The 21,681-nt window shown below is 50.3% G+C and overlaps 1 long non-coding RNA gene across 1 annotated transcript in view; it reads right to left on the reverse strand.

Annotated features, from left to right (window-relative positions):
* LOC116907749 overlaps nucleotides 1-18,075 on the reverse strand; it is a 71,097-nt gene extending 53,022 nt beyond the window's left edge. The window contains exon 1 of the long non-coding RNA XR_004388841.1: nucleotides 17,986-18,075. This is a non-coding gene — a long non-coding RNA (uncharacterized LOC116907749). The remainder of the gene's footprint in view (nucleotides 1-17,985) is intronic.
* Nucleotides 18,076-21,681: the final 3,606 nt, after the last annotated feature.

Raw genomic sequence — 21,681 nt, forward strand, 5'->3', positions numbered from 1 at the left:
AGTCTCAGCCTTCGAGCAAAGATCAAGTGTAAAATTCCAACGGGCTTTTACTCAGAAATGCAAAACGCAATCCTCAAATTCAAATGAAATTGCAAAAGGCCCCTAAGAGCCAAAACGATCCAAAAAAGGAAGAACGAATTTGGAAATCTTATACTTCCAAACTTCAGACTTTACCACTAATCCACAGTAGTCAAAACAAGGTGCTGCTGACATATGGATGGACAGACAGGCTGTAGAATAGAAGCCAGACTCCAGAGAGAAGCCCACAGTCTATGGCCAATTGGTGTTTGGCAATAGTGTCAAGCTCATTCAATAGAACAGGCTCTTCAATAAACAGGGCTGAAGTAGTTGAATGTTCATGGCTAAAGAATGAAGTTGGACCCTACCACTTCATACTACACATATCACGCCGAGAGAGAGAGAGAGAGAGAGAGAGAGAGAGAGAGAGAGAGAGAGAGAGATTTAACTCTAAATGAATCAATAAACTAAATTTAAGAGTTAAAACCATAAAATTTTCAGGTCTTAGATTTGGCAACAATTCTCAAATAAAACCTAAAAGCAACTAAAGTCAAACGCAACCTAAAGAAAATATGTTAGTCCCCATTAAATTTTAAGAAAATGAAAAGACAGCCTACAGAATGGGAGGACATAGTCACAGATCGTATATCTAGTGAGGGTTTAATATCCATATATATAAAGAATATCTACAACCTGACCACAAAAGCCAAATTACCCAAGTTTGAAATGGGCAAAGACTTGAAGAGGCATTTCTCCAAAAATGTAATTAAATGGCCAATAAGCACCCAGAAAGACCCTCAGCACTCACTGAGGCGTGCGAGCCACCCTCAGATAAGTCACAATGAACCACTAGGAAGTGGAACTATTGGAACCCTCATGCAGTATAAGTGGGCACCCAAAATGGTGCAGCTACTGTGGGAAATGTGTTTGGTGTTTGGTGTTTGCTGTCTTGACTATGGCCCAGCAGCCCCAACCCTAAACGTAAATCTAAAAGAAGTGAAAGCAGACTTAAACAGAAACATGTACCCCATTGTACATTACGGCATTATTCCCGGAAGATAAAACAACCCAAGCGTTTGTACACAAACGGGTGGATAATGATAGATGGGTTATACACACAATGGCTGTTGAGAGCAGTCAAATCCACAGAGACAGGAAGCAGATTAGAAGTTACCACTAGTTAGGGGTAGGTATGTAACTCCGTGGTAGAACTCACACAGAGTGACAGGGGACTGGGGAAGGGCAGAATGTGAAGTCTCTGTTATAATGACTACAATGTATCTAGCTTTGTAAATATAATTGATGTCACTGTATTGCACAGTTCAAATTAGTGAAGTAGAAAATGTTATGTTACAAACTGCAATTGTATACATACTTAAATGTATACATACTTATCACAAGAAAGGAACTAGGGGAAAGGCTAACTCTTGAATTTTATATTTGAGGCTAAGTTGAACCCAGAGAATGAATCAAGTCAAATAGCAGAGTTCTTTCCAGTTCAAACAGGTAGTGCAAAGCACGTGGCTTTTGCAACTCTCCACGGAGATTGAGACAGCAGACTAAGACATTGCTCTGAACACAGGAACCAGGGAAATGAACTAACTCCGAAAAGAAAGCCCAGAGATGGCCTCACTGGTCTGGCACATGCCTTTAATCCTGACATTCAGGAAGTATAGGCAAGCAGCAGCTTTCTGTGACTTCTAGGCCATCCAGGGTCACCCTTTCTTTAAAAAAGTAAATAGGGAGAGAGAGAGAGAGAGAGAGAGAGAGAGAGAGAGAGAGAGAGAGAGAGAGAGAGAGAGATTATATAGAGAGAGACAGAGACAGAGAGAAACAGAGATAGAGAGAGAGAGAGAGAGAGAGAGAGAGAGAGGGGCAGAGAGAGAGACAGAGACAGAGACAGAGACAGAGAATTGATGCAGAAGAGAGGGTGGGAGGGAGGGAGGGAGGAATGAAGTTGGAACCAATGTCCCCTAAGAACAGCTCACCTATTGAGGAGAAGTGATCCACAGAAAGGCAAAAATGGCAGAGGTGGCTGGCTGCAGATTTTAGCAAGGATCACTAGTAAAATACCAGCAGTCTCCTGTTGGGAAACATCATGGTTTCAGATACAACCATCACGTGCCCTGTCCTTTGAAGAACCTTCCCATACAGCGATCCAAGTAGTGGGAGATCCTGAGGGTTGACTGCCATTGGAGCCTTAGCTGATCCAGGTCTTCCTCAGAGTACCAGACTTTGACTAGGGGCCCCTCCCCCGCGGCCCCACTTGTCCCCACTCCACATCTCCCACACCCCAACACGGGCAAGCTCAATGGATCCCAAATAGTAAGGAAGCCTTCTATCTTCCAGAAGGCCAAAGGAAAAACCCTATTTAAGGCCCCAGGAGACCCTAGGTCAGAGACAATAATTCTCTCTCTGTCTCTGTCTCTGTCTCTGTCTCTCTCTGTCTGTCTCTGTCTCTGTCTCTGTCTCTGTCTCTGTCTCTCTCTCTCTCTCTCTCTCTCTCTCCTCCCCCCCCCTACCCCTCTCTCCACATAAATCTAAGTAAGTGTCCTTGCGTAGCTCCTCCCAGGAGCTTCTGTCAGGCTGGGTCACAGCTGAGAGCAGGACTAAGGCCATATGGAGAAGCTAGAAGTTGCACCCTCATTCCAGCCTCTCAGACAATGAGGGTGCTACCCTGCCTACCTGCCCCTCTCCCCATTGTGAATCAAAGCAATATCCCGATGGCTCAGCCTGTTACTTATGACATCCACCAGATACCAGGCATTCACCTGCCTCAGGACATAAACAGCACCACAGTACAGCTACCACAGCCCCCATTTGTACAATGAGGAGGCACTTGACCATGGTCAAGCTGACCATATACATAGGCAGGGACTGGACCTCTGGTCTGTTTCCTTCCACTGACTTCTGCTGTCATGGGGTAGGGGAGTGTGAAAATCTGAGCAGAGTCACATGACGTCACCCCATCCTGACTATCAGGTGACCAACTATTCTTGGCCAATGCAATGCACAAGGAGGGATGAGTTATCATCCCCTATAAATTGACTGGAGATGCTGATGGTTCGTTCGTTTTTACTTCCTGATACTGGGGAGTAAACTAGTCTGAGCTGGTGGCCAAAGCAGCATATCCCAACATTTCCAAAGATGGCCCCCAAGGGTCTCACAGGAAACAGCAGCACCTTGGAATGAAGCAGTAGCCAGAGGAGTGAGGCAATGTGACTGAGAAGTCAAGGAAGCCAAGCCGACCCTCATTACCTGTGTTGCAGAAAAGGCAAAGCTTTGAGGAGTCCCACAGCAAATTCTGTGAGCCCGTATACTCATGAGCTCTGTGCTGTGTGACCCTTCACAAGCTCCTTAACCTCTCTGGACCTCCTTTTGCTAGGTTGTTAAAAGGGAGAGTTGCTCAGCGACTGGAGATTTAGTGCCTTCCAGTTCTGATAGTCCCTGAGTTCATTTCAGAGCCTGAGTTTGTTTTGGTTTTTTTGTTTTTTTGTTTTGTTTTGTTTTGTTTTTTTTAATTCTTGGAACTTAACGCAACAACCAGTTCCATTCATTCATTCACTCACTCACCCACTCATTCATTCATTCATCCATCCACAAGCATCGTTTAAAGTTTTACTCCAGTTATGTACTCTTCTGGATCCCAACAGAGAAGAGAGAGGGGGTGGGGAAGGAGACGAGGGAAAGAAAATGGGTGAGGTTCAATGGTTAGAGTGCCTGCGTGGCATGAATAAAGCCCTGGGTTTGCTCCCCAGCCCTCTATAGGTCAGGCATGATGATACAAGCCTTGGGGACCAGAAATTAGTTCAAGGTCATTCTCAACTAGATACTGAGTTTGGGGTTGGGGAGCAGGGCAGGGATGGGAGAAAGAGATTCCGGTTTAGCTAGAACCTTTGGAGAGGATCACACTACGGAATAGAATGACAGTTGGGGGTAAGCCCAGACAAGGCACGTGAGGACCACACAGATATGTAGGGGAAGCGTGCCGGGCTTCTGGAACAGCGCACACAAAGGCCCTGTGGCCGGAGCATGTGTGACTTGTTTCAGTTACAGCAGGGAGGCCTAAGAGGTTCGGGGAGATGAGATAGAAGAGCATGATAGAGGTGGCGGGGACTGGATCACGACCCAGGAGGAAAGTCATCGCCTTTCATTCAGTGACCAGCTTGAACCTTCGAGGTTTTACATAAATGAGCTGGACACTGCTTGTCTGAGCCACAGCACACTTGTTCACTGGGAGCCCCTCCTGCCATGACGGACCAGCAAGCCAGCTGTGGACTTTGCTGTCTTGATTCCATCTAGAAAGACGAGCCGGGGCAGTCGGCACCTCCTTCCCTGCCCAGGCCTGGGTCAGTGCTTAGCCTGGTCACCCTCCCAGTTCTTGGTCTGGACTCTGCTATCTCTCCTGAAGCTACAGGGGCCAGACTAGGTTTCTCTCCCAAGTTTTTCCAGGGCCTCTGATCCTCCAGACCTGTCCCTGTCCCCAGGTTCCAGTTGCCTACCAGCCCTTCTTCCTCCCCAGGCGCCTTTGGATCCACCGTCCCATGCCTAAACACAATTCCCATCCATCTTTATTCTCATTCCCCATCTCCCTGCAAGTCTCCATGCCTTATAATGTCTTCCTGGACACTGACCCCAACTTCAGGGGCTTCTAGAGTCTTGTGTCTGTGTGGAGTTCTAGTTTGTTTTGGATGGTTGGCTGGTTTGGGCTTTTGTTGTTGTTGTTGTTTGTTTTAAGACAGTGGCTCATGTAACCTAGGCTGACCTTAAACTCCTGAGTCTTCACCTCCCAAGTGCTGAGATTACAGGACTGAACAACTATGTGTGCACTCTCTCTGTCTCTCTCTGTCTCTGTCTCTGTCTCTCTCTCTCTTTGTGTGTGTGTGTGTGTGTGTGTGAGAGAGAGAGAGAAGAGAGAGAGAGAGAGAGAGAGAGAGAGAGAGAGAGAGAGAGAGCATGCATGCACACACACTCACATGCTCTCAAGCATGTTTGCATGTGTTGTATTTGTTTGGGGGCAGTGTGCATACACACAGGTCAGAGGTCAATGTCACAGGTCAGAGGTCAGTGTCAGGTGTCTTCCTTTATCACTTCTCTGTCTCCTATTTTGAGCCCAGGAGGTCTCTCAGTGGACCTGGCTCTCATGGTTTCAGTGATCTGCCTGTCTCGGTTCCCTCAGTCCTAAAGATACAGACGTGCCACCACACCTGATGTGCTGGCTTGAATGAGCATGTCCTCCGTAGGCTTATACATCTGACTGCTTTACTTGGTCCTTCGTTGGTAGACCTGTGGAGGAAGGATCAGGAGGTGTGTCACCGGAAGCCGACTTTGGGATTTCGAAAGACTCCCATCATTCCTGGGGTCTCAGGATGTGAGCTGTCAGTCACTGCCCCACTTAGTTCCGTGGCTGCCTGCGGCCACGCTCCTTGCCACACTGCTCATGGATTCCAGCCCTCTGGAACTTAGAGCCCCAAATTAAACTTTTTATTTTTTTAAGTTGCCATGGTCATGGTGTCTTATCACAGCAACAGAAAAGTAAATAGGCCACCAAGCTTTTTAACATCAGGATTTGGACTACATCTACTGATGCCCTAACCCAGGCACTAAAACGCCACTGGGAACACAGTCTGGATACCCCAAAAATATCTGGAGAGTAATTGCTTGAAACCCTGAAAGAACGAAGGTATGCCCGGGGACAGTGGAGTGTGACCAGAGCTGAGGGTGATGGGGCTAGTGAGCTTTTGTGTCATTTTATGATGGTGGATGCCATCTGAATTGAGAGTGGCTGTCACATCTCAGTGACCAGAGAACTGAGGCCCAGGGTTAGCCAGTGGTTTCCCCAATTCGAACTTCAGCAGTCAGCAGAATGGGTAAGAACAGCCCCTCTGTGGCTGGTGTGGACAGGGATGGGCTTTTGGTCACCGCTGCCACATCACACGGCTGTTTGTGAAATTAGAAATCATGGTGATTCCGAGTGTGGCAACTCTGGGTGCCCAAGGTGCTTAAGACCCAACTGAGGCTGCAGAAAGAACAGGGAGCGGGTGCCTGCAATGTGCTCATGAAAGCTCCCCCCCCCCCCGGGATGGGGGGAGGAGGCAGTCGATGCTCTAGTGACTGAGGCATAGGCCACCTTGCCTGTGACACTGCAGTGCTTGGCTCAGGCAGGAGCAGATCCCTCTGTAGTGCCATATTGGATTTGGGCCTGGCTGCTTTGTAACTACATGGCCACAGTTAAGAAGTCATGGGATTGTTGGACAGAGGCCTCTCCCATGTATTTACGGCACAGGAAGAAAAGACCAAGTAGTAAACACCCGGTGTCTCCACTGCATGACCTCTGCTGAGCCCGGCTGATGCATGTGGAAGTGACACACCTGGACCACACCTGGGTGGTGGTCAATTTACTTCTGCCTTTTGCTTCCTCAGCCTTTATCCTGGAGATTTAGGCTGGTCTTCTGGGATTTCTCCCTAATTAATTCAGGTCTCGTAGTTGGTCTTTTGTTACCGAAGTCACGAGCCAGGTAGTCACGAGCCAGGGTTTCCCACTGTACTTCCCAGTTATTTTCTACCTGGAGACTTGGATATGTAAGTGGTGAATAAAGCTACAGGAGTCTCTCACTATTCCTCCTCACTCTCACTATTCCTCCTCACTCTCACTCTTCTTCCTCCTCTTCTTCCTCTCTCTCTCTCTCTCTCTCTCTCTCTCTCTCTCTCTCTCTCTCTCTCTCTTCCTCTCTTCCTCTCCTGGCTTGACTCGATAACCTGTGTGTGTGTGCGTGTTTCTTTCATCCCGTAGGCTTTCGCCCGATTCTCGGTACCTGTCGGTGCTGGTGCCGACACCCCTCAATGGCTTTGATTTTCCTATGGACCCTAAATGTCTTCCTCTCCACAAAGCCTTAGGAATGAAAGGGAAGCCCAGGTCTAGTCCCCTGCTGTGACCCTCATATCTGAATGAGGTACTCAGTAAAAGCTACTGCATAAACAATGCCAGCCGGGAAGAAACGGAGGCCTGCTTTCAGCTGATGAGCCTGGCACAGCACGTGGAGCTCCCTCAAGGACAGTGTGCAAGCACGTAGTAGGTAGGCACACCGTTCTGCCCACGTGACTCTGCCCCAAGTCTGAAAACCTGCCAGACGCTCCGGAATCCCCGAGGGGACCATTCCTGCCCCAGTAGTGGGGCAGCCGTGAAAAGTCATCCCGCCAGCTTTCAATCACATCAACATGGTTGTCATCACGCTGTGAGCCAGCGTGAGGGGGAGAGTGTGTTTGTGTGTGTGCGCTCTGTTTTAAACTAATAAGAAACATATAGTCTGTGCCAACCGGTTTGCTCCCCCCCCCTCCTCATATTACATGGGAGGCACTGTGTAGGCGCTGCTTCTTGTGTTTATACAGCATGTGTAACACATCCACATACGTTAACTTTCGTGATCTTTCCCTACTGCCTTGCGGGGAAGTATCATTACCCACTAGCTGACTGGCAAGGAAAACGAAGCTAAATTTCACTGTCACACAGTGAGCACATGACTGGGCCGACGGCCCCAGCCTGGGTGGCTGGCTTCTTCACCAGCTGCGTCACCCTTATCACATCACAGCCAGAGCCTAGAACTCACCCTGCATCATACACGAGGACCCCGAGACCATGCCATTCTGGGTACTCTAGACTAGCCAAACGGCAGTCAAGAGAATCCTGTGAGCACGCTGCCCATAGGATGCTCTATCCCTCACCCTACAGTGTGTGTGCGGGTCCTGTGGGCATGCCATTGCACATGGGTGAGCAACTCCCCCACGGCTCCCTGCCACAGAACTCATTGGGCCCAGGCATTGGAGATAGAATCGTGTCCCATCTCCTGAGTCTCAGGCTAGATCTCCAGTTCTCTCTAGGTCTCACTTTCTTTCTTGGGTCTTTGATGGCCGCTCAGTGTAGGGAGAGGACTCCCAGCCAGGAGCTGGGCAGTCATAACACTGGAAGGGAGCCTCCCTGATCTGAAGAAGCTCTCTTCTCCCAACCCTGAGAGGGGCATAGCCAGGGAGGGGCAGAAGTGTCCATCCACACTGCTTAGGACCACAGGAGCAGCAGCCTTCTCTTCCCACACCACCCAGCTCTCATGCCTGGCTTCTGTACCTGTGTCTTCCTCCAAGGCTGGAGAGCTCAGCAGTACCCTCCATGGGTGCTCTCCCAACCCCTGAATCCAAGCAAGAGCATGCCTTTACATGTATGTAATGGAAAGTGGCCAGACCCACAACCTACGGGCTAAATGGCCACAGCACCAGGCATCTCAATCATCAACGAAACTTGTGGTGCTTGGCAGGCCAGTGCACGTGCTGCAGCCTGGACGGTGGGCAGCATCCTCATCCTCCTTTAGAAAACCCTGGAAGAAGATCCATTTAACTTCCTTTCCTACAAAATGATCGGGCCAACACTCCGAGAGGCCAACAGACCGCAGTCACACATTTGCTCAGTTTGCCCTGTTAATGTGGTCTAAGGAAGTGAGGCCCACACGCTCATTGCCCATGGATAGTGGCCCAGGCTACATCTGTTGGGTGACCAGCAGAGCCTCTGGGAGAACGCAGACAGGAGAGTAAGCCATTACATCCTGAGCCTACAGCATCCTCTGGCTTTGTCTGTCCCTGCTCTTGGACTTGGAGCTAAGGTCAGAATGTGGGAGGATGAAGGAGCGGCTTCCAGAGGGGAGGAAGCCTGCAGACCTCAGATCTGGGCAGACAGAGTGGCACTTAGCAGCACTAGCGAAGGCTTGAGGGCAGATCTACGGAGTGGACCAGCTTGGAAAAGAGGGAGCCCGTGCCTAGTAAGGAATTAGACAAATGATTAACTGCACTCAGACTTCTCTCAGGACTGATGTCTGTCAGGCAGGTCAGCCAAGGATCTAGTACTGAGCCTTCAAGGGCTTTTTAGTCACACATACACACACACCACATGCACCAGCACACACATACCGCACCACACACCATATGCACAAACACACACCATCACCACCACCACCACCACAATCACCACACACACACACACACACACACACACACACACACACACACACCATCACCACCACCACCACCACAAACACCACCACACACACACACACACACACACACACACACATACCACCACCATAAACACCACACACCACACACACACATACACACACACGTGCGCACCCCAGCCAGCTCCCCTCAGTCACTTTTCACTGTCTTGTTCATCCCTCCTCACCTCTGTGTTTAGCATTGCCTAATTCTGCCGCTCAGCCTAACCCTGTCTGGCCTGGGGCTTATAGAAGTTAAATATACAGATTTAGATGTACCTCCAGGTTCTGGCTTCCATGACAGCCAGTAGCTCTCCTCAGCATTTGTCAGACAAAAGGCTGGTGATGGGGGAGGTGAATTGAGCTGGTGTTCTGTTTAAAAAGGAAATTCTCCGGAGAGACACAGGTAAAGCCCGGCGAGACAGCGGCAGGAGCTCAGCAAGGGGCTGAGTCCCCACAAAGGAAAAGGACAGCAGCTGTCAAGGAAACCTGGGCCGTCTTAAGGGATGTGTCTTGTCACGGCCAGGGGGGCAGTAGCCACACTGGCTGCTCTGTACTTCAGGATCTGGGTGTAAAATGACTTAATGATATCCATTTGGCTTGCTTCAGAAAGTTCAGAGGATTGAGTGGGGGATTTTTTTTTCTTTTTTCTTCCTTTCTTTTTCTTTTTTTTGGGGGAGGGGGTTCAAGACAAGGTTTCTTTGGTAAGCATGGGCTATCCTGGAACTCTCTTTGTAGACCAAACTGGCCTCGAACTCACAGAGATCCACCTGTCTCTGCCTCCGAGTGCTGGGATCAAAAAGTGTATGTCATTGAAGCTGGCAGAGCCATTTTCTTTAGAGAGAAAACTACCTTTCTCAGAGAGCCATGTGCCACAGCTGGATGTCTTTCCTAGGGTTTTCACAGTCCTCCAACCCCTGGTGGTCATATTCTCATTTTTACCTCACACATAAGAAAACCAAGGCTCAGAGAGGTTAAAAAATATACCAAGGACACACAGCTCAGTGGCGGTGGAATCAGGGACAGACTCCAGATGCAAACATCAAAGCCTTTCTCCCAGCTGTCTCTGCAGAAGAAGGAAATGCTGCTTTTAAAGACGGTGCCTCACGTTGAAAACACGACTCCCATGGGGCCCAGAAAGGCCACTGGGAACATCAGATCCAACCCTCTGTACACACGGCCTTTCGTTCCCCGGGGACTGTCATTTTGCTGTTGTTACATGTATGTGTGTTGTTGGAACTTTCTGCTTGGGTTTGTGCCATGTCGATAATTTCCTGTTCGTGAAGCCATCTACGTCGGAGGAAAGATAGACTCAGGGAACCTAGAGCGGAAGGAGACGTCTGGGAGCAAGTCAAAGCTCCTGGTTAGTTACCAGACATCCAGAGAGGGCAAGCCACCTGTCAAATGTCACACCGCCAGTCAAAGACTCTGAAATGGAGCCCACTGTCTGTCACCGCTACACCTGCTCCCTGTTCTCTCCCTCATCCTAACACACTGACTGTTCTGCTTCATGGTCCAGAACATGGTCAGGCTAGGGCTGGGCCTGGAGTGCTACTTTTTTCTGCTTGGGTTGTAAGGAGGATGTGCATTTTATGCACTAGTCGGTTAAGCGGCACTGCACCCAGTGAGAAGTCAGAACAAGGAGTCCCCTCAGAATCTACCGTGCATAGAAGGGGACGGCTACTTCTGGTCACCTGAGACAGACAGAGGGACTGAGTAATTCTTTCTAATCCAGGCTGTCCCCACCCCACCCCACCCCCAGTCACCCTGACAGTCTAGCTGAGAACGGAGCACTGTGACCTGGGGAGTGTCGGGTTTCACCCCTCCCCCTCCAGCCCTCCCTACACAGCTAAGAATCTCCTCTCGGTTTGCCTCCTCAGAGAAGGGGCTGGTTGAGGCCACTCTGCCCTAATTACTTCACCTTCTGGGGCCCACTCTTGCCTCCTCTGGTTAACAACTGGTGGGCACTTGGTCTCTCCCATGTCTGTGTATTCTCTTCCTAATGCGTTTGTGTCCCCCTGACTCCCAGCTGCCCTGGAGCTTATATATCTATTTTCCTTCCCAGACTCCCAATAAGGAGCTGAGTACCCAGCTTGACCATGTGCCAGTGACCTGCAAAGTGGCCCAGGCCTTGTCCCAGAGAAGAGAAAAGGAAAAGGAAGAAATTGAAAGAAAAAATTGATTCTTCTTCTGAAGAAATGTGGGATTGAAGAACTGGGACTGGACCATTCTTTTGTGCCTGGCACAATCTTGGGCAGTTACATGGGCCCCCTCCTCCACCCCACCAGCTATGCTCCATCGGGCCCCAGGTTACAGGAGAAGACACGGAATCAAAGATTCTAAACAAGAGTTGAAAAACCCATTCAGGCCCCGCACATGAAGGCTCCTCCCAAGGCCAAGTGGAGAACGGCTGGGTTTCTGAGCCTGAGATTGGAGACCTCGTGCACTAAACACAATCACCAGCTCTTAATGAAGTGAAGGATTGAAAGGCTCCTTGGTGTTCTATGACTTACACCTTCTGTGGCCCCTTTCTGGCCCATCTGCATCTGCCCCTCTCCCAGCACAACCTCCCTTTGTTCCCCCTACCTAGAACGAGCCGGACAGAAACTGGCCACAATCCTACTAGGCAGTGAACAGTTACATCTCCCCCTCCCCCATCCCACTCCCCCCCCCCAACCCTGTCTGAAGCCTCCAGAATCTGCCCAGGGCCCCAGGGCCAGCTGTTTTTCTCCACATTCCAGCCAAAAATAATACAAGAACCAGGCTGTTTGGTGGAGACTTAATCTAATCTTCATTGCTTCAGTTTTAAAATATCCTGCCTGGTTTAGGGTTTCTTCTTACACACGGGGATGTGTTTTTAGTGAGATAGGTCCTAACAGCAACGGCCCTTCTTGTAATTAGAAACCCAGGCAGGCAAGGAAGACCTAGGGATAGGTGTCCAAGTCAAACATATACCCCCCCCCCTTTCCTACTTCCATAGAGCACTGTGAACTGCACTGTGCTAGGGCTTGGTGTTCCCTCACGCCTGGGGTTTCTAGATGAGGTCTGGGAGAAGGACTCGGCCTTCAACTGCCACAGCTTCTGTCTCTATCTTGGGTCCTCATCCCCCACCCCCACCCCCATCCCCATCATCTCACTCTCAATCAAAATGGAGACCAAAATGTGACCTGAATGAAACCAGACCAGCTGGCAAGAGTGTGTGGAGGAAAAGCTCACCCCCAAGGAACTTTCAGTAGAAAGAACTGAACTTCAAGGAACTTCAGTAGGAGAGAATTAAAAAAGGTCGTCCGTTCTACTGAAGCCACGTCATATCAGGGCCCACTCGATTTTAAACTCAGAACTGAAGGAGTCCACAAGCAAGTGTGAGCTTTTGAAGAAGTGGTGGGTGTAACTTCTCGGGCTTTCTCCCCGAGAATCTGTTCTGATCTGCCAGAATGGAGACTGCTAAGTGAGGGCCAGGCTGTGGCTCATTTCAGGTCAGCACCCATCCCTCCCCCACACCCCAGCAGGACCAGATGTTACACACCAATCAGAACTGGGCCCTTACTCCCCTGTTGTATTAAAAAAAATAGAGCCTGTATTTCTGATATGTCCAATTCTGTGTACATCGGAGGCATGAAGGGTATTCCAGAGGGAAATCGCTGGGGGAAGAAGCAGGCTGATTTCCCTATTCAGCCACGACACCCCTTCTTGGCAAGGCGGGTGGTATATGAAATCACAGTAGAGTTTTCAGACTCAAAGATGTGAGGCAGGAGTTGTGCCCTTTCACAAAAGTCTAGAAACTCGTCACACATTGTGAGGACAGGCTACGGAGCCAGGCAAGGGAAGAAGCACATTTGGAAGAACACGACCTTGCTGCTGGGAATCCTCCGTCTCCGTTATTCCTTACTATTTACAGTGAGCCCTGTGCTTGCCTCGTGCCCATCCTTCACCCCTTGAAGCCTAAAAGGGGACAGCATGTGCTACATTCCACTCAACAGATGAAGAAACCAAGGTCTGGCAGCTGGGGGACCCGCTGGAGCCATAGAGCCAGGCCCTCACATTCCAACCCAAATACTAGCTCAGCATGCTGGCCCGCCAGCCCTGATTACCATCCGCCACTTCCTTCCTGTCTTCCTCCCTACTGTCAGGTATTACATTTAATTAAATTAGCAGAGCCCCCGTTGCAACCACCCTGGCCGGCCAGGATGCCTGGGTAGAGCCCAGAGTGCAGCTCCTCCCTCTAAATTCTGCTTCTCAATATAATTCAATTTTTCAATAAGTCACGGGCCTCTATGTGAAGTGTCTTATACAAGGCGTGGTGTATTGGTTAGATTCGAGGCTCGTGGAGGCTAATGATGACTTCCTTTTCCATACTGCTTCTTCTGCCTCTCCTCCATGTAGCCTTTCAGCTTCTGTATCCTGGGGTCTGCATTTTATTTGATCCAGTCACTTTGCCTCCCTTACATGCTGCTACCTCGGACAATTGATATATATATATATATATATATATATATATATATATATATATGCATCATATTATATAATATATATTACAGATCCAGTGCACAGCAGAGGATAAAGGAAAACTCATAACAGCAAAACTCACTCGCCCCCAACTAATTTTAAAATGTGCTCTATATTAAGTAAATCAGGAACAAAAGTCCAAAACTGGAAGTCGCATTTCTGAAAGGTGAGGTGGGGGTGTAAATAAATACCAAGGAAATTTTGCAACATGTTGGGAGCCTATAAATTTTATTGGTTGTTTCTTTAATAAAAAAAAAAAACAGCATTATTAAGCTTCTAACATTTAAAAATCTAATTTGCCCCGCTCTGTGGCTGTTTATATTGCCCAATGTGTTCAGTAAGGGTAAAGAAATCAGGCTGATCTTGATGGCTCGCTCTGCTTCAGTTCCTAAGTGGAGCTAATGGAGACCCCCCCTTTTCAACCCAGCCTTCTGCTTTCTAGGCATGCCTTGGTCTCTAATGAGTTACAGCCCAGGGTTGAGGATGGGCATGGCAGAAAGAAATTTAACACACACTCTGGTGTACCTATAAACTTTAAGGCCAAGAGAGGGAAAGTATGTTTCCAGTTAAGTTAGAACTCCATGAATTCAGGATTCTCCACTCACAAGACAGTAATTCTCCTTATTTCATCACTAACTTACTTCAAATGTGTTTATGCAATTTATTGCTACTGAACTTCCAGGCAACTGGTGTAGAGTTAATGAAACCCAGCTTGGAGAAGCTTTGAGCTTTGAACAAGTAACCACAGTTTAAATGGTTATGACATGCGGTCAAAGCCACAGGCAGGCCCCACTGCAGTTTCTGTGTTAGTCAAAATCCTTGTCATCTCACCTTTTGTGCCAAATAGATTAAAAGGGGGGGGGGGACCCCTCTGGAAAAACAGCCTGCCTTGTTCTTCCTTGGGTTCCCAGCCTTTTAAACCGATCCATCTTGCCGATTGCAAGGCAAGGCCCCTCCCCCCAGGGCACAAGTAAATATTTTAGTCTGAATTAGTTACCGCGTTAGAAATCCTGAAACCCAGTTTGTGTTGTTGAATTGAGGAGGGTCAGGCTTTATGTAAAGCAGTGTGGGAGGGGGCTCCCGGGGAGGCACTGAGCAACCTTTAAAGCTGGCTTGCTTCTGTAAAAGCCCAGGGGCAACTGAAGGATGCACGGATATAACTGTGGATGGGGGAGAAGTTAACTTATCTTTCTGAATTGCGCGAACACTGTCTTTTATTAATCCTCATTTTCAAGTGGTGTTCTTCCCCCGCCCCAACCCCAGCTCTGTTCATGTGGGAACCCCAGCAAGCTCCTTCTTTCTAAATGGGCCCATTTTGGAAGAGTAAAGGGGAGGTACTAGATTTGTCGCTGCCGCACAATAAAAAGGCCCCTTTGAAAGCCGCACTTTCATTAACTTAAAGCAATCTATAGACTTAAAAGCACAGAGCAGTAAACTCCTAGAAAGGATCATAAAACAGCCAGTCTCGAGTTGGGTACACTTCGCTGCGATTTGCACGAGGCATTTTACTGTGGTTGTTGCTAGGCCCATCTCCCTCGAGTAACCTCCTGGCCCTCATTCCCTGCAGATCCTCTTTCTCTAGGTTTTCATGCCTTTCGATCTCACAAAAGGGAGGCGGTGACCAGGGAGTCTCGGTGGGGTCACGGTTCCCTCCCCCGCTCAGCTCTGGGCTGGAGAAGAGCGCGCAGGAATTCCAAGTCTGGAAAACAACAGCTCCGTAGTGGTAGCGGTCGCCGCCCCCCGGCCGCGGTGGCCATTCTTGGGTCCTGCGGCTTCAATGCCCCAAAGGGCTGGCTGGCTTTCTCAATCCACGATGCGAGCGTGCACAGAGAAAATCAACTCCCACCACACACACACACACACACACACACACACACACACACACACACCCCTACCTCCATCCTTCAATGCACTCTTTATCTAAATGGCCAGAGTGTAACACCCTCCAACCCTCCCCCCAACCGCTCTTCCCCTCTTTAGGACCCCTCCACATTCCACCCACTGTTGAGCTAGGCCGGAGCTTTGAGGGAGCAGTTTGAGTATGAAATATGAGCCCCCAAATAAGAGGCACCCCACACCTACCCACAGACATATACACACACGCACGCATACATTTGCACCAAGCTCCAGGGGCCACGGGAAGGTTAGAAGGCAAAGTGAGAGGGGGCAAAGGGACAACACCATGTTGCTTTTGAACACCATCATTTCTCAGATTTGGGTGTGTGTGTGTGTGTGTGTGTGTGTTTTGGGGGGCGGATGTTTAAATCTGCTTAAGCTTGGTTAACTTGGATTCTACCAGTTGAAGAGTATTTGAATTCCAGAAAGCCAATAGCATGGAGAAGTCCCAAGATAACATGTCTTGGGTAAGGGTAAGGAAACCCCGAACTTCCTCTTCCCTCTAGGGCAAAACCTTGACCGTATGGGCCGGCCTGTGCGCTCTCCGACGTTGCCCGGGATGAAGCAAGCATCGCTTGCGGATAAACAGGCGACAGGTCCGAAGAGGACTCCCGAGTTCGGGAGTATCTTTCCCTCAGCCGCAGCCACGATTCCTCAAGCCCCAGCGGCACCTCTCTATTAGCGGCTCCTTTGCCTGCGTCGCCGACCGCTGTCCCAGCGGGCCACCAGCAACCACCCGGCCACGCTGAGGCCGCAGACCGCAAGTGACTCCCGGAGCCTGCTGAGTCTGCAGGGCCAGGTCCTCGGGCCCCATTCGGACCCGGATGATGCTACCCCGTCACTTCTTACTGAATCTCCCTATATTTGTCTACCTCCCAGAGTCTTTCTCCTAGCATTCAGCCCTGTGCACCGAGATCCACTCATCCTCAGGATTCTCTTTAGGGAGAGAAGCCGCAGACATTCGGGGCTCGCTCACCGTGGCTGGGATAAACTACTTTTCTTGCCTACGTAAAAGCTTTCCCTCACGCATGCTGTCAGGACCCGGACGCGCAATTCTCCCCACATTTCAATAGCCTGATCCGGAGTCTCAGTTCTAAAAAAACGTCAACCACTCCGGAGTCAAGCCTCGGATGTAACCGGGGCCCCGGCGCCTACCACCAGCCCTCTGTCTTTGCTGGCGTGTAAACTACACAGCCACCCTTCAGTCCCAATTCTGAAGACAGCCTGATTCCTGCAACCCAAACTCTAGCCTGCTCCGAAGCCCAGCCCTCCTTTAAGGGCTGATCCGCATCCCCCTCCCATTCCCAACCCGCGTCTTCCGACCGCGCGGGAACCCCGGCTGCCCTGTGAAGGACTCTCCAGACAGCGCGGCCCACTGCGCTCGTTTCTTCCATGGCTTTGGGAGCCAGCCTAACCCGAAAGAAACAGAAACTTCGCGCGGCACATTCAGGACCCTGACCCATCCCCTTCGGCTTTCTGCTCGGGGCGCTTCCCGTGCCCACCCCCCTTTTACGAATTTATCTTCTAGCTCTTCGCCGAGAACCCCTCCCCGCCCCAAAGACCCAACAATACGCAGAAAGCCGGTTACCCTACAAATTCTCCTCCTACTCCTAGTTAGAGTCCCTGAGCGTCGCCCCTCGGGTTCTGGTTTCTCTGACTGACACCCCACCCCCCATACACACACGCATGTCCCCCTGTCCCCACTGATCCTCTTGTAAACCTCTACTCTCCCTGCCTCCCCGGGCCCGGCAGGACGTAGCAGTCACTGCTTGACTCCAGCCACCCGGCCCCAGGCTAGGGTTGCTCCCGCTTCCAACCACTCGAAGGCAGCTCGGGGCTGGTGACACCAAGAAAGCGCCAGCCACAGGACTCCTAGAGCCCGGGAAAGGAGAACCCGAAGCCCGCCCGCAGTTCCCAGCCTCGCCCCCACAGAGCGCCCAGCCAAGAGCCGCCGGCGCGGGGACTCCGGCCGATGCGCTCGCCCCGGGGCTTGGGTCCCGGGCAGCTCCAGGCGCACAGCTCCCAGCCCGCCCGCTACAGGCTCTCGGGCCGCTGCACTCTGAGTCCTCTGCCCAGCTGCTCGCAACCGCAGACAATGCACGCCCGGCCCCGGCCCGAGGGGAGCGGGGCGAGGCGGCGGCAGCGCGACGGGCATGGAGCTGCGCACCGGCCGGGTCCGGGAGCGGGTGGGCCGCGCGCTCCTCGCCGCCTCCTCGCCCGGCCTCGCCTCCCCTCGCGCGGCTTCGCTCCGCGCTCTCCCGGCGCTTCCCCAGCTTCTCTCTGCACGCTCCCGCCGTCCCTCTCTGCTCCCTGCCTCCCTCCTCCCTGCTGCCTCCCTCTCTCTCCTCCCTGCTGCCTCCCTCTCTCCCTCTCTCCTCCTTGCCCTGTCGCAATGAATAATACTCTGGCTTGGGGACTGGAATAAAACACACGCGCTCTGAGGCAGCCGCCCGCAGCAGCAGCCGCCGCCGCTGCGCCGCCGCCGCCGCCTGCAAAAGCGTCTCTGACATGGAAATGAATGACAGCTTACCTGATGCCAATCTTCATCAGACTGACACCGGCGTGACAACACAGCCTATACTTCCCAGCACTGCTCGGGACGTCAGCGGCACAGGGACCCGCCCCCCGGACTCCCTCCCCCCTCCCCGCGCGCGCACACCCCCTCTCCCCACTCCCCTTTCCCCCCCTCCTCCATCGCCCCCCACCCACTCCTGGCCCCGCCGCTTCCCCAGGCGAGGAGCTGCTGAGTGTCTCCCTCTACTGGAGACTCGGCTCAGACATCAGGCCTGCTCGCTGCTGCAGGCGTCCAGACCTGGGGTTGCCTGACAGAGGTAGTGCAGTGGACCCCAGAAATCCAGGCGCACCCCTACGCCGTGTCCTCCTTAGCGACGAACTGGTGCAGAGTTCCAAGACACCAGATGCTGAAGAGATTGAGAGGAGGTGAAATTTTCTGTGGACCTCAAGAGAACCCCAAGAAAATAAGAATCTTCAAACTGGCAGGAAACATTCCCTCCCTCACACCCCCACCCCATTCCTGCCCGGCTGGCCTCATTTTTATGATTGCATTTGAATAATTCTCATTACCTTGGCCCCAGCAAAGGTGCTCAGGTGGTTAGTTATCCCTGGTCTCAAGAGCTTTTTTTTTTTTTCCTGCTGTAGGCTTCCTCTGACACTTGGTTCATCTGAGGGGTGATGGGGTGGTTCAGGGGCGAGATAACAAGGGAAAGGGCCTTATCGGAAGCTATCCCTTGGCAAATGTCAGGCAAGCGCTTGGAAGCCACTGCCGTTTCATTCTTAAAACTGCTTAGCCAGCCAGTGTGTTCCTGGGACTGGGGCACAGTATCGTTAGGGGCAGTACTGTCTCAGCCTGGGCTTGCTGGGGTGGTCCAGACACCATAACAGGCTTCTCACCCAAATCACTTCTACAGTTGAGAGCCAAAGCAAGCCAGTGCAGTCATGCACATCTCCATTTAGTCAACAAAGATGACTCTCCTACTAAGGGCCAAGTATAGACTCAGCCACCCAGAATACAAACTGGCTGAGCTCCTAGACAGAGGACCAGAGAATCCCTTCTGCTCCTCTTTGAAGAGCTGTTTCAGTCACAGGTGGGTGGCAAGGGATCCTATGACCCTCGCACCAGGCAAGGAGCCTGGATGAATTCTCTCTGGGTCATTCCTTCCCTGCCTCAGATTCTGGCAAAAATGAGAACTATTGGATCCAAAGGCTCAACTAAGTCTGCATCACATTCCAGATGTGTTCTTTATCCAGGACTGACCAGCAACGTCATGTTTACCTGCAATGTTCCTGGGGGCAAGAGGGAACCTTTCCCCTATAGATTCACAACTACAGATGGGATTGAAACACCTTCCCACAGAATCCCCAAAGACTTTCACTAGGTAGAGTTATGTCACCCCAACCTCTGATCTGTGGTCAAAGACCTTGGCTGCTGATAGCATAATTGCTAGTATATATTTCACATTGTATAATAAGATAATAATAATGAATCCACTTGCCCTTTTTATGTAGTAGAGACAGCAGATTCACTAACCCAGAGGCTGGAGGTCAGCCTGCCATAAGTCTCAGGGTGAAATGCGCTGCTTAGATCGTGAGAGGAGAGATCCCTTTGGCCCTGCCCAGGACCTTTGGGGAAAGGATTGCTCTCCTTTGGAGGGTTGCTGGTGAGTTGTGAGTGCCAGTAGAGTCAGACAGTGCCTCAGGCTGGAGCCGTCAGAGAAGTGCCAGTGAGCATACTATGGACAAAGGCCATATGCTACTCATTCACACTTATCACAATCCTCACTTTCTAAACTCCAGTTCTGACGTCGACTTGTTCTTTAAGACATCAGACCCATGGACATCAACCATTGACTTAGAGTCTTTTCAAATAATACATTCGCCAGTAATGCCCTTTTCATTCTTTAAAATGCACACTAACTTTTAGTCACTACAGCTTGCCTTGATGGTTCTTGTAGCTTGCAAAGGCTTAAAAACAAAAGAGATGGTCTAACGTGTAACCATCCTTTTTATAATTGTTGGCAAGAAATATTTCACCCATGCCCACTAGAAGGTACTGGTAAGGGTAGCAGAGAGTCAGAGGCCCACATTACAGCTCCCTTCCTCAGGCCACCTTAATTCTTAATATATAGACAAATAATAATAGACAAACTTAATATATAAAGGGGGGGAGGGGGCCATCCAGGACTCGAGCTGATGACCCAGCTAGTGAATAATTAATGAAAATTTGTCAATAGGTCAAAATTCCTGGTTTCCACATCTAAATCCTGGGTCTGTCCATGAAGAGATAGAATAGACATTAAGTTTGTAGAATTTGTTCCAGATGTACAGTTCATAAGTAAGGATTTCTTCCTCATCACACATTCACTTGCCGTATAATTCAACAATGCGCTGGTGTAACCAAGCAGGTCCCTGCAGATCCTAGCGGTCCCTACAAGCACACGCACACGCACATGCATACACACACACATGCGCTCACACACGCACACATGCATGCTGGAATTCTTGGGATTCTCCTGAGTCTTCTTTTTGTTCCACCTGTTTTTATTTGTCTGTCCTTCAGATGAACAGTTCACACCAGATTGTACCTCTACGCTCCAGACGTGCTCAGACAGTGGCCCAGCTGAATCCTGCCTGTGCCATCCTATGAGTTAAAATTTAGGATCTGCCTGGTGATGGTAGGGCACACCTTCCATCCCAGCACTTTCGAGGCAGAGGCAGGCAGATCTCTCAAGTTCGAGGTCAGCCTGGTCTACAGAGCAAGTTCCAGAACAGCCAGGGCTACACAGAGAAACCCTATTTAGGAAAACAAAAAACCCACTCACCCACCCACCCATATTAGGGCCTGTCTTCTGTATGCATCTGCTTGGGCTGCCGTGACAAAATAGATACTTGTTTCCACACAGTTTGGGAAACTGAAAGTTCGGGATCAGAGGTGACTTGCTTTCTGCTGAGGCTTCTCCTCTTGGCTTTCAGACGCCACCTCTTTTCTGTGTCCTCATATGGCCTGTCCCCTGTGCATAAGGCAGAAAGAGTCGACTCCAATGTCTCTTCCTTCCAAGAGGCCCCATTCCAATTGGATCCCAGCCCCAACTTTATGGCTTCATTTAACCTTAATTAAAGGACCTATCTTCAAACACAGTCACATTGAGAGTTGGGACTTGAACATACGAGTGGGTGAGGGGGGGTAGAGAAGTCATTCCACCACACTGCAACCTACCAACTCTTTCTTTTCTCAACTTAATTGTTTTTAATGAACCTTGATAGAATGTGATGGGAGACAATATCTCACTTTGTCTTAGGATCCCGAAAGCCTGGCACTGTGCCCAGTCTAGTAAACATATCAAAGAAATGCATACGGGACTGAACTGAGTGGGATGAAACGTATTTCTCCATCACGCTCCAGGTGAAGGACTTATCACCAGTCACCTGGGGTTTTTTCTTTCCTAAATTGTCTAAGGGCCTCCAATTTCTACCCCTACAGTCAATTTCTTCCTAAAATGAAACTTGGATCACATTTTGGTTTCCCCTCAAAGTGTTACCGTGATTATCCGCCACCTAAGAGACTTGGCCTACAAGTTGGTTAAACTTCTTCATTTGCATGTATACATATACGGCGATAGAACATTAATTGACCACAAAAAAAATGAAATGCTATCACTCGTGGCGCTATGGATGGACCTGAAGGACGTCACATTAAGTAAAATAAACT

The sequence above is a fragment of the Rattus rattus genome, chromosome 8 (assembly GCF_011064425.1).
Source record: "Rattus rattus isolate New Zealand chromosome 8, Rrattus_CSIRO_v1, whole genome shotgun sequence".
Classification (NCBI taxonomy): Eukaryota; Metazoa; Chordata; class Mammalia; order Rodentia; family Muridae; genus Rattus; species Rattus rattus.